General features: G+C 44.8%; 1 pseudogene; it reads right to left on the reverse strand.

The window, feature by feature from the left end:
- Positions 1-1,076: 1,076 nt before the first annotated feature.
- On the reverse strand, positions 1,077-7,291 carry LOC105705558 (thyroid hormone receptor-associated protein 3-like; annotated as a pseudogene).
- Positions 7,292-7,760: the final 469 nt, after the last annotated feature.

Here is a 7,760-nt window from a genome sequence, read left to right on the forward strand (position 1 = left end):
TTTTAAGAGGGTGCTTTCCCCCAAACAGCTGAGAATGCTTCAACTCAAACAGCTCAAGGTAAAAGACAAAAAAGAACAAAAAAACCAAAAAACCAAAGAAACTCCAAAAAACCTCATGAACCACCCAGCCATAACCACGTTCCTTAATCGATCATAGGCGTTCTTCATTTTATAAAAAAAGATTAATAAAAAATATTGAAAAAATTATTTTCTCTTATGTTTATAAAGATAATGGAATTCATAGGTTTCTTAGGAAACAGATCAGACACTGCCCTCCCGTTCCCACCCTGCTGCTGGGAGGGTGAGCAGGACTAGAATGTTTGAGACACTGGAGCTGCTGCTGGAGAATGGGAAGTCCAGCCCAGAAGAACTGAGGAAACAGGGCTCAGAGCACATGAGGTGTGGTTAGGAGCAACTCCACGTGATACATGGCTGTGCAGAAAAGGGGAACACAAGGTGGTTGGATAGGCCTTCAACTCCTCCTTGACATACAAAACTGGTTTTCACAAAGATCCAAGCAGTTTGGCTTGAAACTGAGGTGAACACTTCAAAGTTTATTCACATGCTTTGTTTTCCTCTTTTAAGAATCAGTTTCCCAAATGAAATGTTTCTAATATTGCTACATATACCTACAAAAAGAAAAGAAAAAAAAAAGAAGGGCTTTTAAAAGCAGGACAGAGGAAAAGAGATTGAAAATCATCAAATTGGTCCTCTTGGCTCCAAATGAAATGAAATTAAGAACAAAACTGTTGGTTTTTAATAGGACACAAAAATCCAAGCATCACCCTCCCGCCCTATTCCTGCCCCCACCCCACACACCAACGACAAATGAGAAAAACCAATGTGTTGTGTTCTGCTCAAGAGCTGGGCCTGACCCCGGGGCTCCACGGCCAGCCTCCTCTGTCTAGTAGAGGTCAGGCCAGGGATGCCTTCCACGGTACCACCATCTGCATGGCTGGTGGGGGGTGGGGGCAGGATTTTCAGAATCTTAACAGAGTTTCCTCTGTTTAGCGCCTCTCTAGCCATCTTCCCAGCACCTCTCTTCCCTGGGTCAGGAATCCTGTCAAGAATGGCCCCTACTCGGTTGTGGGCTGTAAATTGTCCTTCTCTTCTGGGTTCTCTGTCCCACTTCCGTTGTCTTCCATCTCCCCTTCCTCCCCACTGTACTCGTCATGGGCCCATTGGGGGCTGGTACTTGATTTCTGGAACATGACCTGGCCCCGACCCCGAGGAAAGGCTCCTAAACCTCGGCCCGGGCTCACCCACTTGTCACTGCCTTCACCTTCACGGTCATCATTCAGGGAATACTTCTTGCTTTTGGGTGTGTTCTCTGGGTTCCACTCCCCTTCCTGATTTCTTTTTTTTTAAACTCAAGTTTTTTTTAAATTAAATTAAATTTATTTAATTAATTAATTAATTTTTATTTTTATAATATATATATATTTTTAATTGCATTTTAGGTTTTGGGGTACATGTGAAGAACATGCAGGATTGTTGCATAGGTACACACGTGGCAATGTGGTTTGCTGCCTCCATCTCCATCACCTATATCTGGCATTTCTTCCCATGTTATCCCTCCCCAACTCCCCAACCCCCACTGTCCTTCCCCTAGTTCCCCCCGACAGACCCCAGTGTGTGATGCCCCCCTCCCTGTGTCCATGTGTTCTCATTGTTCAACACCCGTCTATGAGTGAGAGCATGTGGTGTTTGATTTTCTGTTCTTGTGTCAGTTTGCTGAGAATGATGGTTTCCAGGTTCACCCACGTCCCTGCAAAGGACACGAACTCATCGTTTTTTATGGCTGCATAGTATTCCATGGTGTATATGTGCCACATTTTCCCTGTTTAGTCTATCATCGATGGGCATTTGGGTTGGTTCCAAGTCTTTGCTATTGTAAACAGTGCTGTAATGAACATTCATGTGCATGTGTCCTTATGGTAGAACAATTTATAAACCTCTGTATATATACCCAGTAATGGGATTGCTGGGTCAAATGGAATTTCTATTTCTAAGTCCTTGAGGAATCGCCACACTGTTTTCCACAATGGTTGAACTAATTTATACTCCCACCAACAGTGGAAAAGTGTTCCTATTTCTCCACATTCTCTCCAGCATCTGTTGTCTCCAGATTTTTTAATGATCGCCATTCTAACTGGCATGAGATGGTATCTCAATGTAGTTTTGATTTGGACTCTCAGGAATCCACTGATTTACCCCATTTAAGATCTCTCTCCTGGCTGGGCTCATGTCTGTAATCCCAGCACTTTGAGAGGCCAGCGTGGGTGGATCACGAGGTCAGGAGTTCAAGACTAGCCTGGCCAACATGATGAAACCCCATCTCTACTAAAAATACAAAAATTAGCAGGCACCTGTAATCCCAGCTACTCAGGAGGCTGAGACAGGAGAATCGCTTGAACCTGGGGGAGGATGTTGCAGTGAGCCTAGATTGCACCACTGCACTCCAGCCTGGGTGACAGAGTGAGACTCCATATTAAAAGAAAAAAAAAAATCTCTCCGTGCCAGGCCCAGTGGCTCATGTCTGTAATCCCAGCACTTTGGGAGGCCAAGACAGGTGGATCACGAGGTCAGGAGATCGAGACCATCCTGACCAACATGGTGAAACCCCATCTCTACTAAAAATACAAAAATTAGCTGGATGTGGTAGGGATGTGGGTGGCGGGGGGAGCTGTAATCCTAGCTACTTGGGAGGCTGAGGCAGGAAAATCACTTGAACCAGGAAGGTGGAGGTTGCAGTGAGCTGAGATCGTACAACTGCATTCCAGCCTTGCGACAGAGTGAGACTCCATCTCAAAAAAAATAAAGAGAATCTCTCTCCTTACGTTTTTTTACAACATCAATATCAAGGCGGAGATCAACAGGATCATCTTTGTATTTTGCCTTAGCCTTGTAGCCATGTTCCCGAGGAATTTTCATTTCATCATGAGCCGAACCACGTTTTCTGAATGTGCTGGGGGAAATGTCTACTCTCCTGTGTATCTCTGGGCTTTTCTTGTTTTTGGCTGCCTTCTGCTCAGTTCTTCTCTCTAGGTGTTTGGTAAGGCGTTCATGTACTGTCATTCCTGAGGACCTAAGTGATGCTGTTTCACATGGTGAACAATGGTCACTATATGTTGGGCAGATGGTTCCGAGGGGCATGTGAGCTGACTGTATGTACGGGAAAATGGAACGAAACTCCTGTTCTTTTTTGTTGCTATGGACTAGATCTTGGCAAAGCTGTGTTCCTGAGCCAATAAGCCACTGGGTCGTGCGAGGTGCTCATCAAAATGGTCCATCTGGGCATTGACCTGTGCCTCTCGAGTAATGGAAAAGGAAGACTTCCTGTGGAAAAATCTCCTTTCACTCCCAGCTTGTCCTGGCTCTCAGAGGTCTTTCTTGGGGGAGGTGATGAGCTTTTCTCCGGGACTGCTTTGTAAGCAGTTACTTGGAAATTCTTGTCAGGTACAAAGCCCCCGTGCCCACCTTCGGTTCTCTTGCCCTGATCCTTCTTTTTGGATCTCTCTGGGAAAGACTCCTCCAGCTCCTCTGTTTTCCTCGGCTTTCCCTTCCCTGGAGGTGCATAGACCAGGCCCTCCCATTTGCCTGACTTCTCCTCCTCCTGCTTTGTGTTTGCACCTATGACTTTAGATGTAAATTTGGCTTCATCATCAAGCCCAGATTCCTTCCTTCCCTTAGCTTTGTCCTTATCTTGATCATCCATCTCCTCCTTGTGGAAGTCAGCCACCTTCTTCTCAAGGTCATCTCGGAGCTTATACCTTTCGGGAGACTGACTGCCCCGAAAAGGCTTCTCAGAATCAGTTTGGGGGGCAAAAAGCTCAGATTTCATTTTTCCATCTCCAAAGCCTGTGTCAGAGAAGCTCCCTTTCTCTTTTTACTTTATCGGTATTTGTTTCTGTTCCTTATCTTTTCCATTCTCGGTCTTCAGCTCTTCTAGATATCTCTTTAGATAGGCGGCTCCTCCTGGAGCAGCACTCTCCTGCTGAGATGAGCCGTGTGTGGTGCCATGGATAGTGGACTTTTACCCACAGGGCTCTTTTTGGATGGACTAGCTGTGATGAGGAGTTGGCGTGGTATGGGGTGACACTTAGGCCCCTTGAGAAATGCTTGGATAAGGGACACCCACTACTACAGTGAGGTCTTACTGCGGTGGGGTGGCCAGTCCCAGCAGCCACAGCCATGGGCAGCAGCTGGGGGACTTGTGTACCTTTCATGCTCCAGTCCCTGTGGGGCTCCCTCCCTCATCCTGGCTGTTGCAGTTTGGGGATCCCTCCGCTATCCTGGCTGTTCAGTCTGACCTGGTAGTTCACGCCTAGCCCAGAACTCAGGCCTGGGCGATGGGGCCCCCTCTTCCCAGCTCAAGTCCAAGCTTCTGTAGCAACTCTTGTCTTGCTCAGGACGAGTGTAGGAGTTGCCCACTTCTAGCACCAGCAGCTGCAGCCCACAGCACCCTTGCTTCTCAGTCCTGTTTGCACAATGCTCTGCCATGCCTGTACCTCGGCCCCATCCTCTGGAAGCAGTAGTCTGAGTTTCCCCAATGCCCAAGAGTGGTGCCACTGGTTCCCAGGACGGAGCACGGTCTGTTAAAAGCAAGGATCAAGAATGGTGTTTTACGGTAGTGCCTCAGGTCCCAGAAAGAGTATGAGAAGGTGTGTTCCCTCCTTGGAGTTCCTTCCCACAGTCTCCTGGCTGCTCCCACGTCAGAATCAGGGCTTGGGAGAGTCAAAGTGTTTCTCCTATGGCCTGCGTTGTGCAATTTTCAAGTGAGAAGGTAGACTGCAGGAAGACACTCACTCACCTTCTCCTGTACTGAGGAATTCACTGCCAGTTCCAGGCCAATCCTAGCCACAGAAGGTGCACATTTTCCTTCTCCTTCCTAGATTTTAGTGTTTCTTATCATTTTTATTTTTTCTGTTAAACTCTCATGTTCCACCTTGGATAATGAATTTAAAATGTGACTGCCTACACACTTTTCTGATACTTCTAAGTGGATGAGGGATGCTTACAATGCCTCTAGTCAGCCATCTTACAAAACAAAAAACAAAAAACAAAAAACAAAACCTATACTGTTGAGATAGTCTCTTTCGGAGCTTGTCCTAAATGTAGGCAATAGGCTCAAAATTGCAATAGGTGAGAGAGAGCATATCCTGCATATGGCTCCAAGCTTTGGTTATTGCTGTTTCTCCTGATAGGGTCCAAAAGGGGCTACATCAGACAGGAAATTCAATTTTGACCTTTGCCTTTCACATATCTGCATTTTAATTTGAAATTTATTCTATGCTTTCTTCAGCTGGGTGAGTGTGGATCGCCATATTTCATCCAAACTAAGACATGACCAATTTTAAGGTACACCATTATTTTATCTATCACTATGAAGGAAAAAAAACCCTGCCAATTAAACTATGACAATTATAAGACACAGCACCATTTCAGAGATGTTACAATGTTATAATTCCTGGCGAGAAGGGGAAGTGCAGTGTTGAAATATGGCATTTTAAGATTGCTGCCTCCCATGAAAGAGAAGGCTGTTATTCCTGGGATGAGATCAAGTTTCCCTTGAACTGTGTTTGCTGGTTATCTTTATGCTTGGCGTTCATGCACGGGAGAGCAAGACCTGGTTCTGTGTTAGTACATATTTTGTGTTACATTGATCTCTATCTTGCTAATTACAAAACAAAGTTTTAAAGAATAAAAACCAGTGATTACAGAAACCAAAGTGAGAATTAGAACTAAAGTTTAACAGGAAAATGTAATTACAGGAAGTTAGAACACTCTCTCCTCTGTATCATTTAAAGATTAAGAGACTCAGCAAGAAGAAAAGGGAAAATATTGTCCTATTGATTGTGGAATTAGCCAGGAAAAGTGTTTGCGAGTCCTTTATACTCTGAAATATTCTTCTAGACTATGGAATTTTAATAAACAGATTTCACTCTTGAAGTTTAATAAATGCACTGGAAGATGTTTTTTCCAGCTCAGTGCTAATATAACCAAGACTGTTCTTTGTCCTTAGTAAAGAGAAGGCTAGATATTACGATTTCTATAAAACTCTAGTAGGATCCAGAAGTCACATTTAATATGCTGTATGCAATCAGGCAAAGGGTACACAGTGACTAGGATTTATTTTTCTAATCTGAACTAGTAGAGTATATGTATGTGACTTTTATTCAGACGAGACATGTAAAAGCCACTCTGCTCTTAGACCTAGAGCAACTGGATTTGAAAACCAGATTTGCAACCCATGTTACTTGATAGCAGCTATAAGATTTTGGCCCTAGGGCAAGAGGTGATTTGGTTAAGGGTTATTTATTTTTTTGCCTTCACAGGATGCTCGTGGTATTTTCATCTTCCTTTTCCCACGCACAGTCTTCATAGTTTGGACTACTTAGAACAGGGTTTTTTTTTTTCTTTTTTTTTGAGACGAAGTCTTGCTCTGTTGCAAGGTTGGAGTACAGTGGCACGATCTCAGCTCACTGCAACGTCTGCCTCCTGGGTTCAAGCGATTCTCTTGCCTCAGCCTCCCGAGGAACTGGGACTACAGGCACATGCCAATATGTTCAGTTAATTTTTGTATTTTTGGTAGAGACGTGGTTTCACCATGTTGGCCAGGATGGTCTCGATCTCTTGACCTAGTGATCTGCCTGCCTCGGCCTCCCAAAGGGTTGGGATTATAGGCATGAGCCACCGCGCCTAGTTAGAACAGTGGTTCTTAACCTGAACTGCACGTTAGAATTACCAGGGGAACTTTAAAAAAATAGCGAAAATAACCATGCATACATCTTACTCCAGCCCAATTAATTCAGAGTCCCTGGAGTAGGTCCCAAACATTAAGGGTTTTTTTTTCTCTTGAGCTCCCAAGTGTTTGTAATGAGCAGCCCAAATTGGGGATCCTTGTAATGAGCAAGGATTATAGCTTGCTCCTGGGGTTTTGCAGATGTCAGGATGGAAAATTGAATTTAGTCCACGTTAGTAACAGACCTTCCCAGAAGAGGAGGCTGAAATCTTTGGACCGAAATAATTTTATCTTAAGGTCAGGTTTCCCAGAGGCAAGACTCTGAGATGCGAGTTCATGTGTAGGTGATTTCATTTAGAAAGTACTCCAGGAGAAACCTGTGAGAGAGTAAGCAGGACAGGAAGGGGAGTGTAGTAGCTGGTTTCTAAAGGTGGCTGCCTCCCGTTCCTTTCTTCCATGTTTGCACAAACCACTCCACTTACCAGGGAGGGGTCTGTTTCCTTTCCCATCAGAGCTGCCCTTAAACTTGCCTTGACCCATAGACATGGTAGAAATGATGCTGGCCTAATTCCAGGCCTGTCTTTTAAGATGCCTGGCAGTGTCTGCTTGTCCCTAGCAGTAGCCAGTTGCCATGTAAGTAACCCAACCACCTGAGGTCACCAAGCTATGAAGTTTGAGTAGCACTATGGGAAGGTCACATGGAGGAGAGTACTGAGGAATCCAGCTGGCAGTGAAAACCAAAGCTCCAGACATATGACACCAGTCCAGCCAGTCCCTCCAGCCCCTGCAGTCATTCCAGCCATCCCAACTGAGGTCCCAAACATCGTAGAGACAAGCAATCCCTGCCACGCTTTGTTTGAATTCCCTACCAAAAAAATCATGAGCAAATACAATGATTGCAGTCTTAAACTTTGGAATAGTTTGTTATGAAGCAATAGAAAATTGAAATTTGGGTAGTTTCTCAGTGAAAGAAGACTAATGTTTGGGAGGCTTATTGTGCATCAATAGATATTGG

The sequence above is a fragment of the Aotus nancymaae genome, unplaced genomic scaffold, assembly GCF_030222135.1.
Source record: "Aotus nancymaae isolate 86718 unplaced genomic scaffold, 86718_ANA_hifiasm-v0.15.2.pri h1tg000019l, whole genome shotgun sequence".
Lineage (NCBI taxonomy): Eukaryota > Metazoa > Chordata > Mammalia > Primates > Aotidae > Aotus > Aotus nancymaae.